Genomic DNA, 20,953 nt, shown 5'->3' with positions numbered 1-20,953 from the left:
TCGAAAGCACCTGGCAAGCAAATACTCCGTCCCAGATGCTCCAGATGCTCCAGTATCACCAGAATAGAATCAGAGAAGAACAAGAACACGAGAGAAAACGTATGAAAGACACGAAAATGAAAGTACTAGTTGCACAATCTGTTCCTCAAGACAGTCAGAAGAGGGGTCCGAATCAAGCCAGTCATCCTGCAGCTCCCGTTAAAGGGAACTGCAATTATTGTAAACAGCCAGGTCATTTTATAAATGAGTGTGCAGTTCTGAAACATAACATAGCTACTGGTAAGACTAAAGAAAGACCACGTCCGCCTAGACAGGAACAAGTTTCACAGACTCCTCAGTCACAGAATGCACAACAGACAGTTACAGCACCGCAGCCTATTGCTGCAACACAGCATGTCACATCGCAGATGTACCAGTATGCACAGTCTGAGTATCCAGAGTACCAGCCATATTCATGAAACAGCCTAGAGAGGGAGGTAGGCTTGCCTCTCATCGAGATACCTGTAGATCAAGAAGGTCCCTATGTTCACAGTCAAGTATTAGGGAAAGACAGAAAGTTTTTGATTGATACAGGGGCAAGTAGGACCACAATTAGTCACGCCGAAGTTCCAGGGGCTCCGCTCTCAGGCTCAAGAAATGTTTCCCTTGGATTTTCAGGAAAGCCTATCGTTAATGAGATTTCAAAGCCAGTCACTCTAGAAGTAGGTCCATTGTCCCGCACTACTGATCTGTTACTTACTAAGTCATGTCCAGAAAATCTATTAGGCATTAAAACACTGAAAGAGTTAGGTGCAGTTATATGCTGTTCCCCAGAGGGAATACGTCTGTTCCTACGTGACTTTAAGGGTCACTATGTATTACGAGATTTTGATTCAAGACTGTCTAAAGTTCCGCAGTATTTATGGGCGCAAGGTCCAACTGATGTAGGTTATATGCAAATCACACCCCATCGTGTGACCCTGAAACCAGGTGTAGTGTTACCACGAATCAGGCAGTATAGATTGCCACCTGAGGCTGTAGCAGCCTTATCCAAAATTATTGACGAGCTCATGGCTCAAGGAGTAGTTGTAGAAACTGACTCCAATGTATGCAACTCTCCGATCATTCCAGTCATGAAACGTACTGATCCAAATGCACCCCCAGTATATCGATTAGTGATTGATTTACGAGAACTTAATAAATGTATTATTCCTCAGTACCCAGTTGTCCCAGATATCTCTTCCCTATTGACAGCCATTGATTCCGAAGCCACGTTCTTCACAGTAATCGACCTTAAAAACGCATTTTTTAGTGTTCCCATTCATCCAGACAGCCAGTTTCTTTTCGGATTTTGTTTAAATGGAAGGAGCTATATGTTCACACGCGCTCCTCAAGGTTTCACAGAAAGCCCTAGTATTTACAGTCAAGCACTTAAGAGACAACTTGACAATATTCACATGCCAACTGACACTGCCCTGCTCCAGTATGTCGATGATCTACTGATCACAGCCCGTTCTGAACGTGACTGCGAGCGAGCGTCACTGACGGTTCTGTATTTCCTAGCCGAGATGGGACACAAGGTGTCCCCTTCGAAGCTTCAATTCTGTGTCCAGCAAGTGGTCTACTTAGGACACTTACTGTCCAAGAGGGGTAGGCAGTTGACACCAGACCGTATCCAGTTGATAGCGAGTCTTCCCCAGCCCAGAACCCAGAAGGAGGTACGTGCCTTTATCGGCCTTACTTCTTATTGCAGACAATGGATTCCCCAGTATGCATTTCTAGCCAAGCCACTGATACAGTTAACGACACAGGAGGCAGCCGTATCGACTGTCCTCCCTTGGACATCTGAACATACACTTAGTTTCAACGAGTTAAAGAAAGCTTTATGTCAAGCTCCAGTTCTAGCTACACCGAACTACAGTAAGCCTTTTACACTTTTCGTTACTGAACGTGAAGGTACAGCATTATCTGTTCTTACACAAGATCAAGCAGGACAATACAAGCCTTGTGCTTATTTTTCTAGCACACTAGATCCAGTCGCCCAGGCGTTGCCTGCGTGCCTCAAGTCAGTTGCAGCCACAGCACTAGCTATCAGACAAAGTGATTCCATAGTTTTAGGACACTCCTTGACAGTAAAAGTCCCACACTCCGTGGAAGTTCTTTTAAACCGAACACAAACACAGCACTTGACAATTGCACGTTTAACAGGTTACGAATTGACACTGTTTCAGCCACACATAGAAATTAGACGCTGCAACATCCTGAATCCTGCTACACTGTTACCATCAGTTAATTCAAATCCAGCCACACATGATTGCGTGGAAGTAGTTAACATTACGACAAAGCCAAGACAAGATCTGACAGATATTCCGTTACCAGACCCTGACCTGACACTTTATGTGGATGGTTCATGTATGAGAACTAGTACAGGAGAACTAGTTGCCGCATATGCAGTGACTACTGACACTGAAGTTATTAAGACACACCGTATTGACACTCTGTCCGCTCAAGCAGCAGAGCTAGTTGCTCTGACACAAGCCTGTATACACGCCAAGAACCTGAAAGTTAATGTTTACACAGATTCACGTTACGCATTTGGAGTTGTACACGACTTTGGAGTGCTCTGGCAGGAGAGAGGTTTCATGACTTCTCATGGAACCAAGATTCAGCATGGTATCCTTATTCAAGCTCTGTTAGATGCCATACACTTACCGACATCTATCGCTATCATGAAATGCAAAGCACATACGAAAGTTACTGACATTATTTCCCAAGGTAATGATCTAGCAGATCGCACAGCCAAGCTTACAGCACAGACTCTAGACATTCAAGTTAATCCGACACAGACACATACTCCAGATCCGATTACATGTATGACAGTTAAGGACCCTACTCAGGATGTCATAGATATCCAGTTACATGCTACTCCCGATGAAATCAAGAAATGGTCTGAACAAGGAGGGGTCCAGACAGATCAAGGATGGTTAACAAAGGGTAGAGCCACATGGTTTCTCCCAGACTCTATGGTTCAAGTCATTATTAATACCGCACATAGTCCAGCACATTTAGGAGAAAAAGCAATGTTAGACAGTATCCAGAACATTTGGTTCAACAAGCATTTACGAGCTGCAGCCAAGCAGAAAGTCCGTACCTGTATGATATGTTGTCAGTTTAATCCAGGTAAAAGTGTCCCGGTGGAACAAGGTGGTTTCCAGCCCCCTGACCACCCTTTTGAGGTCCTCCAGATGGATTATATTCAGATGGAGCGATGTCGAGGTTTCAAGTATGTCCTTGTAGTTGTATGCGCTTTGTCCAGATGGACAGAAGCATATCCAGTCCCAGATTACACAGCCGCGACCACTGCCAAGCAGTTGGTTCGTGAATTCTTCCCTCGATATGGACTCCCTAGAGTCGTATATTCTGATAACGGTCAGCCATTCTCATCTGAGTTGATGAAGCACGTTTCCCTGTTGTTAGGGTACCAGTGGAAGTTCCATTGTGTACGCCATCCTGAAGCAGCCGGTCTAGTCGAGAGACATAATCAGACTCTGAAAATTCGAATTGCCAAAGTGTGTAAAGATAAGGGTGTGGACTGGCTAATAGCTCTGCCAGTTGCTTTGTTTTATATGCGCATGGTCGCACATTCCAGATCAGGTCTGTCCCCGTATGAGGTCGTTTTCGGCCGCCCCCCTAACATGTGGGGTACTCCTAGACCCCGAAGTATTACTGATGTTTCATGTAATATGCTGACAGATTACCTAGCTTCCTTGATGTCTGCCCTCAACTCATGTCGTTCACAGGTTGCCGCCGCATTTCCAGACAATACCGAGGTGGCACCGCATGAGATCGTTCCAGGTTCGATGGTGCTCGTCCGGAACTTTGACAGATCAAGTCCGCTGGAGCCACGTTGGAAGGAGCCCCGTCAGGTCCTCCTCACCACCCGTACAGCCGTGAAGTTGGAAGGACGCCGCGGCTGGGTGCATCTTTCGCACGTCAAGAAATTCTACGGATTAAAGCCGGTCTTTAAAAACATTTCCCAGGATATCAAGACTTGTCAAAACATTGTTCCTAAGGACTGTCCCGCAAATGACATTGATTCAAAACCCCCCTTGGTAGAGAAAACTCCGCAACAGGAGTATAAGCAAAAACTCCGGTCTAGTAAAATAAGTCAGTCAGTTTGATTGTCTAAGTCCTCCCCTAGGTGAAACGGTTAGACTGTTTCTGACATGTATAAAATAGACCCCCATAGTGAGAGAGTTATTTCAAACTCAAACCGATGTATCATTTTTCTAAGTTTCATATTATTTCTCAGCATAATGATTTCCTGCACCAGTTACGCATTTTTCCTGTGTTTTTCAGTTCCTCATGTAAATAAGCATTCTAATGTTACTGTAGAACACACGTTTAGTGATCTGCCTCCTCACGAATATTCTTACCGCCTCGCTATGCGTAATAACTCATTTATCCGCATGTTACATTATTCACACCAGACCAGCAATGCCACTAATTGTTGGGTGTGTGGTCGACTCCCCCCTTTCCAGACACCGAAGGGAGTTCTGCCACTCTTTCCTTATCCTTTTTCACATAATGGTTCATGTGGAGCATGGTCCACGTTAACGTCATCCTTAACAGATATGTCTTTTCTTAACAGCACATGTTTTCCAGACAAGCAAGGTTTCCCCCACAGAACAGGTTTAGATCTAGAAAATGAAGTGTATAATTTAGGTAACTATTCTTCGAATTTTATGGTCCTGAATGTTCAGTCTGATACTACTCCAGACTCACCTGCTATTTCAGTACTACCAGTCAAAGGCGAATTATGTGTTCGTAATTATGGTTCTGTACACGTAGGACATAGTGATTGTACCACTATTATCAAGTATAGTGACAGTGGGAAATCTATTTTTAAAGCTTCACGTCATTCTTATTTTGTTTGTGGTCAGACCGCATATGTTCGTCTGCCCCTCGATTGGGAGGGAACCTGTTACATTGCCTTCCTACTGCCACCTGTTTTTCTAGCCCCACCTGACTACCATAGGAATTCCTTCCTAGTACATACTAGACACAAGAGAAACCTCCCGATTGTCGATTATACTGAAACTGCTGCAGAGCAATTCATTGATATTGATAAAGGTGTTTTCCCTTATTTAGGCACAGTTGTAAACAGTAAGCTAATCCGTAGGTTAACAAGAACCCTTGAAGCAGTAGTAGATGAGACTGCTTCCGCTCTAGGTAACTTAACCGAAGAGCAATCCTTTATGAGAATTGTTGTGCTCCAGAATCGTCTCGTCCTTGACGTCATACTGGCCGATAGGGGCGGGGCCTGTAGAGTCCTCGGATCCAGTTGTTGCATTTTCATTCCAAATAACGCGCCGTCTGTTTATTCAGCTATAACCAGACTTCATAAAATTGCCCATCTATTACACCAAGATCCAGGCACCTGGACATGGTCCGGTTGGTTCTGGAATATAATTTCCGCATGGGGATGGAAAGTCCTGTCCTTTCTAGGTATCGCAGTAGCGATCATATTCAGCTGCTGCCTCTGTATACAGTGTGGCCCTGCGATTTGCGGCATGTGTGCTACCTCTTGTATTCCTAGTCCCAAGCCCCGTTCTAAAACTCGTTCCAAGACAATTCGAGATGAACAAATGGTACTGTATGAAATGATAGATGGTATCATGAATATTGATGTTTCCTGATGGAAACGTAGTGACAAGGAGGGAATGTGGAAAAGTAAATTTTGCCATGTTCTGTGTCCCTACGTGTCATCCATCATATGTTATGTGTGCATGACCAATATGCATATGTTATTCCCCATGTCCGATTCAAGACGCAATTACAGTTGTGTCCACCTCTAGTATGCTAGTTTCCAGTCCTCGTGAATACTACGAATATCAGGCCTATGTAAAGCTATGTTGCCACGTTTCTCAGTGTGCACGTTATTTCATTACAAAGTCCCCGTTTCCAGGCCTCAACAGGGCCCGGACATCAGATTCAGCTCCTGTCTCCTGAAGCCTCGCTAAGGAGCGATACAGCCCCCACCTGTATCCTCGACCTTTCACTTACTTCCTGCCTCGCAGTGCCCGGTGCAGCTTGGCTCTGCCTCTGAGTCTGCCAAGACTATGTTATGATTCCAGCTATCAATTTAGTCCTCCTTCTCTGCATTCCTAAGCTACTGAACTGCATAAATAGTTTCCGTCATTGTCTAGCCTATGCGGCTCCATGTTAAGAGAAATTCTGTATTTAATGGTCATTTAATATTCTTCATCACGCACTATATGTAGAATAAATGCATGCTCCAGACTTAGAGTCAGTTAGCTTCTCCCCTCATGACTCTTAGTTTATATCAACATGTTCCCTAAACATTAGATATCAGATAGGGTTTAGGTACATGTCGCCCCGACCCTCCAGACTTTAGTCTCTGCTCCTAGCACAGAGTTCATAGCCCCCAGCTTCTCCTCGTAACACGTCATTGCCAGTTTGCGCGCACCACCAGGTTAGAGGTCCCGGCTCCTTAGGTAGCCCCCTCCTATGTTTCCGCCCATTCATGACATATTCTGTTACGTTTACATCACATGTCTGAGTTACGCCTTCTTTATCCCTTATCTTTCGCGACTGCTACGCGTCACGCCTTCTGTTCCACCCACTGCTACGCCTACCGCAATGTAATGCTATGTGTTCGCGCTGTGTAAATATGCTCGTGTATTTGTTATTAAAAGCTAGCGCGCTCATCCCAGACCCAGCCCCAGCAGCTGCTGGGCCCTGTCATCCTATTTCTATGCAGGTTGTCCTGTTCCTGTCCTTATGCTGTATTAAACCTGCAAAACTCCTACTACCTCGAATCTTGACTCTTATTTATTGAGCTATCTGTTATGATATATGTCTAGTCAAAAATAGGGTATTATTTATTTATTTACCACAAAGGTGCACTTCATGTGCCCATGGCCTGTAAATCAAATGCTACTAGTGGGCCTGAAGCACTGATTATGCCACCCACACAAGTTGCATTTCAAAGTTATCTCAGACCAGCCACTGCAGTGTCTGCACATGCACCCACTTGCTAGGCCCAACCCTTCCCTTTTATTACATATAAGTTACCCCAAATGTTGGCCCATGTAGCCCAATAGGCAGAGTACAGTGTATGTGAATGGTAGAATATATGCTGGTGTGTTTCACATGTTCTAATAGTGAAATCCTGTGCATTTCGTTTTTCACTATTGAAAGGCTGTCTTTCCCATAAGTGATCAGTGCATCTGCCTTGTAACATTTTACATGTGTAACTTTCAAGTGGGAAAAGATAAAGTAATGGAGTTTAGGTTCCCTGCGTTCAAAATTTAATAAAACATCTTTTAGTAAATGTTGTTTCGAAATTGTTTGTTTGAAAATTCCACTTTCAGAAAGGGGGCATTTTCTTGTTTAACCATCCTGTGCCTTTGCCTGCCTGTGGAATCAATGTCTGGTATTAGATTGACTGGGGTTGGTTTGTGCATTCACTCTAGACACCCACACAAAGGGAGTTGAGGTGTGTCCTGTATATACTGATGAGCCATCCTGGGCTAGAGTGGTAGGAGGAGTTTCACTAGCACCTGAATAGACTGTGGCTGCCCTGCACATTGCATCCCCACCCCCTATAGTGTGGCTGGACCAGGAAGAACAGAACTTCTTTTTCTGAGCAAGAGAGACTTTCTGAGCAAAGTCTTCAACAGGAAAAAAGGTACAAATATTAGACCTAAAACCCCCACATTTTAATTTAATTTGGACTAAGAAATCTGCCAAGATGAAGAGCTGGAGGAGGGACTGCCAGATTGCTGTGTTGCTTTGCTGTATTGGCCTGCACGTGCTGCTTCAGCCTTGGTCAGTGAAAGAACTTGACTGAACTTTCTTGAACCCTGCTGTTAAAGGTTCTCCAAAGGCTTGAAGTAGAGCTTGCCTCCTGTTGAAAGTCTCAGGAACATCAAATACTTCCGGTTCATCTGCCAACAGCAGTGGGAACTGTGTGTTTTGTGCTGCAAAAGAAGAAAAACCACTATGAAACTGTCAACAAAGCTGCTGCCAGCTCCGTGAACTGAAGGCACCACACAGAGTATCGCCCCACTTCGCACTGCAACCCTCGTCACCCCAATGTTGCCACCTGATGCTATCACGAGTCGCTGCTTGTACAGTGACTTGTGCTCAACACACTCCGCATCGCCTCACTTCACATCGCCGCCCTGTTATCACCGATGCCACCGCACCATGCTGACCTTGATGCCTCTGTCTGCACAATGGCATGTGGACACCACTTGTGAGTTACACGAAGCATCACCCTGTCCCACACCACAGCCCTGGTACACCAACATCAGTGCCATCTACCCCAGCTTCTTCAACCGATGCCGCTGCTTGCACTGCGACTTGTGGGCACCACATCAAGCATCGCACTGTTTCGCATCGCAACCTTGTGTCTACCGATGTTAGAGCTTCAAGACAATGATGCTGCCTGCACCATGACCTGTGGACACCGCACAGTGATTCACCCAACCTCACACCGCAGGCCTGGTCTCGACAACGGCGGCAGATGTTTTCACCAAGCCGATGCCTACTCTGTGACCAGGGCACAGGAAATCGTGAATTGCATCGTCCCAATTCGCATCGCAACCCCAATGCCATTGCTCCTAACTTCAACCTCATGGAGTTTGATCAGCAATGTGTGTGACTTCAACCGCCCAATGGCTCCTTTACCGACCTCTCGGACCAACACCAGTGATGCCGTCTCTTCAGAGCTCATTGCAGGGTCCCCAATGTTCTGCATTTCCAAGGTAGTGTTTGCTGGTCTTCCGGACACCGTAGCTGACCTGCAACCTTGCGGTCAGCCTGAATTGTTGGATTTGTTGCTCACGATGCCATGATAGCTCCGGACAGAGCTATCACCTTCAAGGAACTGTATTTTACGTTTATTTTTGCAATATTTATATTTTAATTACTGTATGTTGGATTTTTATCATTTTGGTCTTGTTTTACACATATAAGTATTGGCTATTTTTCTGGACACTGATGTGGTTGGTGTCCTCTTGTAGTGCTTTCACTGTATTTCTGTGTGTTATGTGCAAATGCTTTACACATTACCTCCAGTGCTTAATTTGTTGCTCACGATGCCATGATAGCTCCGGACAGAACTATCACCTTCAAGGAACTGTATTTTTAGTTTATTTTTGCAATATTTATATTTTAATTACTGTATGTTGGATTTTTATCATTTTGGTCTTGTTTTACACATATAAGTATTGGCTATTTTTCTGGACACTAATGTGGTTGGTGTCCTCTTGTAGTGGTTTCACTGTATTTCTGTGTGTTATGTGCAAACGCTTTACAGATTGCCTCCAGTGCTTAATTTGTAAAATAATAAGTGTTGGGTCTCTCGTCAGGAGGCTTGCACCACACATTGCCCCAGCCAGCTGCCAATGACAGTACAAACACAGCTACTAACCATCACACTCTTACAAGTTGGACAACTCATACTATTCCAGGCCCCCAAAGCTATAAGAATAGCGTAGGAGGAAGGTATTAGTCATTGTAAATGTAAATAGAACTAATAAACAGCTGTTGCTGCGCTCATAACTAAATTAGTCAGACAGCACCTCTATGTGGCAGGCTGTCATAAGCCCTGGTACTGAGGAGAGGGGTCCCAGCAATAAGCAACAAATTCAGACAATTAAATAACAATAGAAAAACTCAATTGGCCTGCATTGTTGTTTATTCACAATGTAGGTATATGCTGATCATCATTAATTTAAATAAACAATCACATATTATTCATAGTGCCCCTGGAAGGGAAGGAAGTGCTGTAGCGCAGGAAGGTGTAGGTATAGGATGGTGACAATATAAAAACTGGCCTACCGGCCTCAATGTGCTATGTATCAAAATCCAAAATCAGACAAAGAAAAAGATCATTGATTCAATAAATCATTAGGTACAGATCATGCTCCACATTTCACAATAAATGACTAGATCATGGGGTGAAGCTGAATAAACATAAAAGCTGTCGACGTTTCGACCCTCTAACAGTTGCAGGCGTTATTTGTATCCTTGCTTCGGGGTCTTCATCAGGACGGGGATGTGGCAGGCAACCTATTCAATGAGTGATGAATTGATAATTGAATGAAGTAAGGTGCGTAAGTCAAATTTTGTATTAAATTAATTTAGTTTAGCACAGTAAAATGGTGTACAAGACATACCAGAGGTTGCTCGTCTCCAAGATGGATGATGGGATTAGGAACCCTCTCAAAGGAAGAATTACTTCGGGTCCTGTGAATGGGGGAGATATTAATTAGGACCCTAACAATGAAAATGTGTCCAACAGTGGGAAATAGTCAAAAGATGCACTTACATAGATTGGTGATGTAAGGCAGCCCTCAAATCTGGGAAGAAAAAGGAAAGACAGCACATCTTTAATCAAAGGAAGCCACCAGACCGGGGGAATTTGTACGCTGTATACCAGAAATCAAATAACTCACAAGAGTTGAAGCTGTTGGAGCCACTCGCATCCGCCAAAGGGTCGGTTAGAGTGCACTGGTCCCGCTGCACGTGATCGCGTCGTCGGGAAATTCACCGTCTGGAGAAATAAGACGGGAGTTTAGGACAACGCCAGGTCAACCTATGGGGGCATTGATATCAAAAAGGGGCAGCAACAAGTATAAGCACGACCTACCGGGAGCGGAGTAAATCCGTCTGAATGCAGACTCGTGTTCAGTAATGGCGATCGGCTGGTTCCTGTTAGACGGGTAACCAAGGCAACCTGAACACGTGACCGCTGACGGTCCATGTAGTTTATGAAAGAAAGACTCCAGTGGTGGCTCAGGAATTAGTAGAGGTGAATCAAATAACAATGCGTCTGATTAGGGTTACGGATACATTCTAAAAAGCACTGTCGTTCACATTAGTGAAGGGACAGTGATCCGCCTGCCCGTGTTGCAGATTCTTGGTTTGGGCCTCTTAGTGTTCAATATCACAGTAATCTGAGCCTCTTAATGTTCAATATCACAGTAATCCGAGCCTCTTAATGTTCAATACCACAGTGAAACGTAAACATACAGAAGCATGGGAAAAATACATCGTAGTGTGAATTAAAACATTATGAATATAGAAATATAGTGAGTATCTTTAGGACAACAAATTGCGGCGTACCTGTCAAATGACGGTAAAGGCCGCGTAAAATAAAGATAATCAAAACTCATATACGTTAATAAGGCAGCAGAGTGTCGTTACGTGAATTTGGGCAAGAAATCAGACATGGAAATGCATACATATGTGCCCATAGACACAATGAGTGTCATTACGATATCATACTGCGGCGTACCTGTCGCATGACGGTAAAAGCCATATCTAACAGAACCAGCAATACCATAGTTCATAGATGTTGTAATCAAGGGTCTAGATACACCAGAGACAGAGCTATCGTTATCAAATATGCATATTAATTCAGAGTAGCTAATTGGGAAAAGGAGCTATCATTTTCATTCAGGCCATTCTGGATGGAATCAAAATAAAGCATCCACTTCAGCTCCTGTGTGTTTAAGATGTTAGTGATATTACCACCATGGGGTCACAGGGTTGCTTTCTCTAGAATCACCCATTTAAAGCTGTCAGGGGCATGTGAGGCAGATTTGAAATGCTCAACAAGAGGTGCCCCTTGTACTTCGCATCGAATACGACTTGAGTGCTGAAGGATCCTTACTTTGGCTTTCTGTTGAGTCTGGCCAATGTAGATCTGATTGCATGGACATACTATGGCATAAATTATGTTGGTTGTATTACAATTAGTGTGTGATTGTAATTGCACCTTACGTTGATTATGTTCAAATTTCTTGGTTTGTACCGTAGTGCTACAGGCCTTGCATTGTCCACATCTAAAGTGGCCCACAATGGGTGGAAGATTCCACATAGTTGTGACAGTTGGTTCCTCCTTTGATTGTAACAGGGATCTCACAACATGGTCCATAACCCTCTTAGCTTTTCTGAAAGCATATAATGGTGTATTATCTTGTCCCACATCATCTGCAATCAGTTTCCAGTGTTGATTAACAACCCGCTTTATTCTGTTGCTTTTGGTTGAAAATGTGGTAACACATACAAGTCTTTCTTGTTTCTGGTCAGTTCTGTCCTTAGGAGTCAGTAGATGTTCGCGGGGATAAAACCAGGCTTGTTTCCTAGCTCTTTTAACAAGTCTCCTAGGGTATCCGCGTTGTTGGAGTCGATTCGAGAGGTCTTTGGACTCCTCAATGTAATGGTCCTTATTGGAACAGTTCCTACGAATACGTAGGAACTGCCCAAAGGGCAAATTGTCCCGTAGGGCTCGAGGATGGTGGCTGTTGTATTGCAGGAGTGAGTTCCTCTCAGTGGGCTTACGGTATAGTGTAGTTTGTAGGGTACCATCATTTTCATAGATGGTGATGACCAAAAAGTCTACTTTTTTGCTGTCAGAATGAATCGTAAAGTTAAGGTGAGGGGATTGTTGGTTCAGCCAGGAATGGAAAGACATGAGTTCATCCGAATCTCCGTTCCAAATGAGGAAGATGTCATCAATGTATCTCATCCAGAGACCGAGACGGTCTCTGAATGGATTGAAGGTGTTCAAGACGACACCATCCTCAAATGTTGACATATATATAATAGCCACATCAGGAGCGAACGGAGCCCCCAGTGCTACGCCCTTAGTTTGGAGGAAGAACTGATTCTTAAAGATAAAAAAGTTTTTCGTCATTGCTATCCTTAGTAAGGCTACAATGAATTCCGTGGGAACTGCCACAGGTGCTGGTCGCTGTTGGAGAGATCTGGTTACTACAGCTAGAGCTTCCTCCTGGGGAATACAGGTATACAAGGAGACGACTTCACATGTAGCCAGAATGTGGCTATTCGGATCAAATGGTAGTGCCTCCACAATATTGATGGTATGCATCGTGTTGCGTAAGTATGTCTGGGTTGATTCAGCGAGTGGTTTCAAAAAGAAATCTACGTATCTTTCAAGTGGTGGGAGCATGGAACCACAACCCGAGATGATGGGGCGTCCCGGGGGGTCAACCATGCTCTTGTGGATTTTTGGTATGGTATAGATTGTTGCTAACCTTGGATTCTTTTGATTAAGATAGTTGAACTCATTCTCTGAGAGAAAACCATGGTCCAAGCCTTCTCTGGTGAAGCATATACCTACATTGTGAATAAGCAACAATGCAGGTCAATTGAGTTTTTCTATTGTTATTTAATTGTCTGAATTTGTTGCTTATTGCTGGGACCCCTCTCCTCAGTACCTATACTACCCAGGTCCCAGTGACTTCGTTTGGGTGAACCCTTTTCTATATCCGTCATAAGCCCTGGGTCTGGTAATTAGGTGCCGGTGCCAAGCACCAGAAACCACTGGTTCAAATTAAGCTCTGTTTGCCTCTGAGATAAGCCTGACAGCTTGTGCCAAGCTACCACGGGTTGTTTTAGAAGTGTAACTCCATTATCCTGCCTAGAAGGAAGGCTCCCTTCATGGACAGGGTACAAACCTACCAACTAGAGACACCCATTTCTAACAGACTTTGCACATTGTTGTATGTTAAGCCGGTCTACTCTGTGCCAGAGCTCAGGTTAATTTAGTGGCTGCCAGAGTTCACCCTGACAAGGGTGGAGATTACTTCTTGAAGTGGATAATCACTCACCCAATTAATAATCCGATTTCTTACACTCAAGCTCATCGATTTACCCCCCATAATCTGTCAGGTTCACTCCTCTTTCCATCTCACTTCTTCATTTAATTCAGACAAGTTCTAATTTTTAAATCTCAACTACTTCATTATAGAATCTCTTTGCTCCTCAATTATCTCAGCAAATTATCACGAAGGAAAAAGTTGTTAATTTGCACGTTATATCCTAACTGTTATAGTTTTTTTCATGGATATCTCCCATTTTTATCAGTACATATTATTCGCAGTAAAATAATATGTTACAGTGAATGATTGGCTCATATCAAATTGCGGTACTCCTGCAAACTCTTTACGCCCAGCTGCCCTTTCACAGGTTGATGTTTGGACTCCTTCCGTGCGTCTGGTGAAAGGAAGCCCATTCATTAAAAAACAAAAAAGGAAAAAGTTTGCTCATGAGTTTCTACTCTTCTTTGATAGGACTTCCTTCTCATCGAAAGAAAAGGGAAGGGCTCAGGCAGCCATCGGTGAACTGCCAGCTGCTAAAAAAGACGAGTGAAAGCATCGCAGGCGGATGGAGCTATTTGTTTCACCAAAACTTTCAGGGGTGAGCTGTCATGCTCTCTCAGCACTCCCTATTTCCCACGTTACAAAGGAGGGATACTGGCAGCTGGCCAGCCAAGGAGAGTGTTATTTGCGAGCCTGTAAAGTTGACTATAGAAGGTAAAAGGAACCTTCTGATTAGCTGGACAGCTCCCAGCGTTCCACTGTAGGTGGTAATAAGCAGTATTTCTGAAGCTCCATGAAGACAAGCTCTAAAATCACCGATGCCATAGCATACTGTAAGTGCTTAACGTTATAATTACCATATATGTGGCAAAAAGGGGAATCATGCCTCAAAAATGTCAGTAGGAACGAAGGAAGCAAAACCTGGTCCAAGTCAGGCAGTGCCAAACAAAATGCACCTAGCAGAAATGCTGGTTCACAACTGATACAAGTCCGCCTACTCAAATAGTGCTTTTACTATCCATTCTTTAAGTCACACCCGATAAATGGCCCGCCCAGGGTGATAAAAAGGGTGCGCACGAACTGAGAAAAACTTCAAAGAAAATCATGCAGCACTGGTTCACCAAATGTCATTGAAAACATGACCATTGTGAAACTTCTGAGCATGAATGTCCCACAATGCAAAGTAAGTGGACACCTTCAATTCACATTTAAGCATCCACTATCAAAGTGGTGAGGGTTGGGGGAATCACTACGGCTTCTCGGCACAACTGAAGCAACCAATCATACCAACCAATCCAGCAGAAGGGAAGGTTATAAAACATTACATGCATTCCGCACCGTGTTTCAAAATGTCAGCCTAACGTACAATGCCAGTAAGTGCATACTATGCTTCATGTAATGTGCGCAGTAACATGTTGAACACATGTACGGGTGGTCACTAACATTCCATGTTTATAAGCCGGACAAACCCAGTAAGAAATGCTGATGAATCTATAACCATTACATCTATTGACTAGACATGTTTGTTGATATAACTGCATGTGAACATATCAGTGCGCACTTTTACAGACCAATATGCCCTAGAAGCCACGAGTCAGGAAATTATGAACGTGAGATTTTGACACAATTGATGTATTATATTCTTTCACAAAATGAGTTTAAACACATTTGGCGTATGACAACCTGACCTGGGAATGTCACTCATACACGTGAGCTATGACACTGAGACACAAGGTTGCTTCACCAAACAACCCTTTAAATTGAAAAATAAATTAACTAAATATGTTTAAGCTAGTATGGGAATTACTAAGGGCATGTAACTACAAGTAGAAAGCAAGGATGATTGCATATCTCAGCAGTAAAGTCAACTATGTAAACATGTATGGTCATTAATAATTGAAATGTGTGCCAGTGGTTGTGGTGAGACCATGTGGTGAATGGGAAAGAAATGCGTATTCAAACTAGTAAGCAATAGCCATGCAACTGTTGGGGTGGCATGAGGTACAGCCAATTTTATAACAACATGTGTTTGGGCTACACAAACTATTTTTGGGGAAAAGTCCTCAAGCATGACAGTGTTCTATTTTGTGATTTGGAAGGCAAATAAAATATGTGATGCCAATATCCAGCAAATATCTGATTCAAGCCAGGCATAGACCATTTCAACCACAAAACTACGACAGTGATTCTTCCAGAGAACTGTAAGAGGTCATGTGTGCAATGAGTGTGGAGAAGAATACACACATGGCTCGCCTTACTCTTGGAAGAGAGTTGTCAAACAAAACTTCTAAAATTGCCATGGCGAAAAGTGTTGCCAGACAAAATTTCTTCATAATATGCGCAATACATTTATGGGTCATATTACTCTTTTTTTTTCACCAAAGATGCCAAGGGCACAGAGTACAACACACATCAGCCGAAGAAAAGCTTCGGCCCAGGAGAGGATAACTTCAAACTTTGGTAGAAGAAGTGGACGAATATGATCCTGAGGCACTAGGAAGAACAACCCTCTCATGGTTCGTGATCCCCCTTGCCAGAAATTGCCATCACCACTTCCCAGGAACAAATATTGGATGAGAAGTATCCCTGGCAGTTGGAAAGTGTGGTAATGGGGCGTCAAGCACCACTATCACCTCATGTATCACCCGCGCTTCTGGTCCCTCCTTATCTGCCTTCCCCATCAAGGGCAAGAAGGTTCCATCACCCTTTTCTCCACATCATCTTCTCACATATTTCACTCCTTTGAGGCAATCCAGGTGGTCAAGAGGCATTTTTATGCTAGATGCTATACTGACAATCCAAGAAGAGCTGGAACTGGGCTTTTGGAATATCTCGAAGTTTAGCATAGAATGATGGTTCGGATATTGTTCTCTTGGACTTCCGCTGTTTAATCTTCGAGAACCCCTTCGACATTATCAGCCTTATCAATCCCATCACCCAGCCCTCATCCTATCTCTACATAACAGGAGGTATCAGGACTCAGTTCCTCTACCAATACACTTGTGATGGAGGAGATAAAGGAAGTAACCAGCAGCGAACGGGGGAATTGAAACCACAGATGATTTTCTGGTATGAAACTTTTTGTTTTCCGAAAAAGTCTACATATGTTTTTAAGATGACCCTAAATATTTCAGTATGGTGTGACTTTTTATGGTTTATTTAGAGGTGGGCGTAATTTGCGTGAATCAATGTCGCTTAATCATCCACAATTACCTAAGAATTCTGCTAGATTACGCTTGAATTACTCAAGAGTAATAATTCTGTATTTAGTCATTTCTTAGTACACAAAGGCCCCCTAATGTTCAAAATAGATGCAAGGATGCATTGTGCACGAAGATTCGGAAGAGGTGTGGCGCAGCGGCCAGGGTGACTGACGGCAGACGCTGGGGATCATGGTTCGATCCCCGGCACCAGTGGCAGGGGTCTGCCCAGCCCCATGTGACTCTGGGCAATAGCTTGCTTTATCTTCCCAACTGCCCCCAGCGCCAGAAAACCTACGGGTAGCTGTGCGCTTTACAAATACAGGATTATTATTATTAATAACATATCATGGGTTAAGAGTGAAATCCTATTTCTTGATGTAGCATGTTGCTGTTGTATTTGATGGTTTAGATGAGGAATTTAATGTAACACATAATCTTATAATCATTTTATTATTCATTGATACAAGACCATGAAATAAAGGTGTGGTAGCTCGCTTGGAGGATTTTAGAATGAATTGTATCTCATGTTTTACCTTTACAAGATGGTGGACGACATACGATGAAATTGCAATGTCATGGTTATGGTGGTAATTTTGATTTTCAAAAAAACAATTTTCTTTTTTATGGAGCTCTGGTGTAATTGGCCTTTGGTGATCGAATATGTTGGTTGATGATCAGATAACCATAGGTTTTCACCATCACAAGATGGTGGATGAAATACAATGAAATTGCAATATTGTGGTTACGGTGATAAATTTGATTTTCAAAAATCTTTTAACGGAGGCCTTATTTTATTGGACTTTGGTGTTTAAATATGCAGGTTGATAAATAGAGAACTATAGGTCACAAAGATGTTTTATTGGAATTTTTGGTAATATTTTATATTACAAATAAAATGTGCACGTTTGATATTTTATCACTATAAGATGCCGGACGACATGTGGTCAAATGACCAAGGTGTGAATATGCAGGTTTTGATTGATAAATTAGGAGAAAGTAACAAGCATATTTTCTTAAAGCTCTGGTATATTGAGTTAGTCATATAATTGGTGTATCGTATATTGTAACAATTTGAATGAGGAGCTAGTTCAATCAGTATATTTTAGGATATACTTTATCGCTTTTTCCTCTCAATTTAACTCCTTCCTGAGTTATAGAAAGTTCATCTTTGACATTTTTGTATTTTTGATATTTACCATCACTGGTAAGAGGTTGAGGATGTTAGTTTCGTGACTCACGTGTGATTATATCTTTCAGCTTTAGCAAATCACTAGCATGGCTTGTGGCAGTGATAATCTGGATAACAAAATGGCAGCTGGTGAGTTTGATTTTACAAGGAAATTGATATAGACTTCAGCCGTTTTGGATGGAGTGCAATGACTTTGTATAGGCACTCTTGAAAAGTAGTTAGCAGAGTTCTCATCTTTTCCTGGATGATTGGCAATGTTATAATTTAACTCTTGTAGTCATAGTCCTTATAATTCAAAGCGAGGAGGCATTTTGGCCTTTGGATTTACATAGACAGTGGGTAAAGCTTGATGATCAGTGACCGGGGTAAATGGCTTTCCATACTGGAACACATGGAAATGTTTCACAAGCCAATACCACTGCTAAACTTTCTTTTTCAGGTTGTGAATAAGCACACTCTGTTTGGGATAAATACCTACTTTCATATGCCACAATATGCTTTTAAGCATTCAGGTGTCCACTGTGCTGTGCAAAGATAGCACCTAACCCGACTGAGCAAGTATAGAAAACAACCTCTGTATGAAGTTTCGGATCAAAATTTGCCATTTTAGTAGCAGTCTCAATGGCTTGTTTGATTTTATGAGTGAGAGCTTTATTGTCCTCTTTTTATGTAGCTCCGAAAACCATATAATTGAACGCATTCATGACAGGCTGCATGGGACGTTGAATGATGTCTTGAAAAAGTTCTGCAGCCAATGACAAACCAAAACGTAGTCTTTTGTATCGAAACAAACCAACATGTGTAGAAAAGGTCATAATGTAACAGCAATTTTATTCAAGTTCCAACTGATGATAACCTTTATCCAAATCAAGACGAGAGAAGAACTTTAAACCATTTAATTACGTTATCATGTCAGCAATGTGTGGACCTAGATGCCATTCTTATTCGATTCGCTTGTTTGTCAGACGCATGTCAGTGTATATGTGGACAACTCCTTCACTGTCCTCTTTGGGCACTACTACAATGGAAGAAACTCATAGCATGGGACCAGTAGACCGCTCAATGATATCATGCTTATGTAACTATTAAAGTTATTTCTCAGCAGCATCCAGTAAATGAAAAACAGTCCATCTATATTTTTGAGCAACAGGATGGACGTCGTTATTATTATGCAGAATTACTTTCATGGTCCTAAGCTTTCCTAAACCATGAAAAATGAAGGGAATTGACTTACTATTTCATGGTGAGCATTCATGTTGCAGGTTACGTATCCCCTATCTCGTCGCCATTTGTAGTATACTCCTCAGCATGGGTACCTGCCAATGAATATGCCACACACAGAGCTTAGTATTACACATCTTTATTCTTCTATGTGTAACTGTGAACTCAACATTCTAAATCAGCCTTCATTGCATTCTGCCGTAAAACACATCACAGCTCCATGGAGTCCATCATGAGCCAAAGGTTTGCGTCATTGCTGACTTGCAAGAGACTGTAGGTGGAATCTGGTCTGGTTGGGTTTTCTTTGTATTTAAGTGGGAGTCTTTGGACTATTTGAGTTCTTTGTGATATTCACATGTACATTACTTGATTTAGATGTGAGACATGGATCCAAATATGATGACATATTTAGGGCAATATTGGCTTGTGTTTAGGAGCTGTGGTCCTCTTCGAAGTCGGTCGATAATTTTGATTGTGATTGTTTGATATTGTTGAAAGGTGGTTTATTATTAGGTGCAAGTAGGCACCTAAAACTAGTAATAACCCCACAATCTCAAATAAGATCCAGTCAAGTTCTCAAAAAATTAATCCTTGCTCAACCCTTGGTTGCGAGCAGAGAGGCTTAACTAAGGAGACAGGTGTGTAATACGTTTAAAAACACCAATACATTAAGTAAGTAAGACAAAACACACAATGAAAATCCAACACCAATTTATAAAGGTATGAAATATTTTTTATCACCAAAATGACAAACATCCAATGTGGGGAGCACAGAGATATGAATTTTTAAAGAATAAAAACTTTCTAGTGCCTAAAAGGCAAAAGCGGCAACTTGGGACATCTGGAAGTGCTTGACCGGTACAAAGTCAAAGTTTTAGGCTAATCCCGATGGAGCAGGGGTCAGATACAGTGAGCGGTAGGACCCGGTCAAATTTTTACCTTCTGACTTAGTCACTTTTTTGGAGCTTTTTTCTCGACGTCGAGCGAGGCTCCTTGTCAGGCTGGCTTATGAGTTGACAACAGTGGCTTGCTTCAGCGCAAGGCCTCAGTGAAATCCTGGAGGTCTTGAATCTCCGGAGCTTTCAGCAGGATGAATGTGAATTTCAGGCCCGGTCACGGTATGAAGTCGGCGTCTTGACTCTCGTCGACAAATCAGTCAACTTATAGAGCTTTGTCACAAAAATTCTGCAAATGATTCCAAACTTCTGGATCTTCTTCCAAGGCTTATAAAACATCTTTTATAATGTCCCTGCTTATTCTAACATAGCATCCTACCCTTGGAGCGCCTAGGGTAGACATTAGGGATGACTTCTACATAACAATAGGGTAGTTTAGGACTTTGGAAGTAACTTTAATTCCAAAATTTAATTTGGACATAGTTTTATTTTAAAAACAGCTTGCAAGTCTGGCCTGGCTTTGAAAATGGCAGCAAGCAACATAGTAGTGCACACTTAAGTGCATTAAATCTGCTAGACCTCTAAACCGACATACCATACCAAATACTAGGGGGTTACAGGTAGTGTCATACCAATTGTAGTTACACCTAATCACCATATACCTTTTAAACAGAGCATGGGCCCGGGCCTGGTTAGGAGGGCCCAGGGTACAATCAGAGTCAGTAACCACCGGCATCAGTCAAAAAATGGGGGACGGGGAAAAAGGATGACTTTCTCACAGCTATGCAATTGATTTGGCTT

The sequence above is a fragment of the Lissotriton helveticus genome, chromosome 4_1 (assembly GCF_964261635.1).
Source record: "Lissotriton helveticus chromosome 4_1, aLisHel1.1, whole genome shotgun sequence".
NCBI lineage: Eukaryota > Metazoa > Chordata > Amphibia > Caudata > Salamandridae > Lissotriton > Lissotriton helveticus.
Note: the sequence above shows the minus strand (reverse complement) of the source record.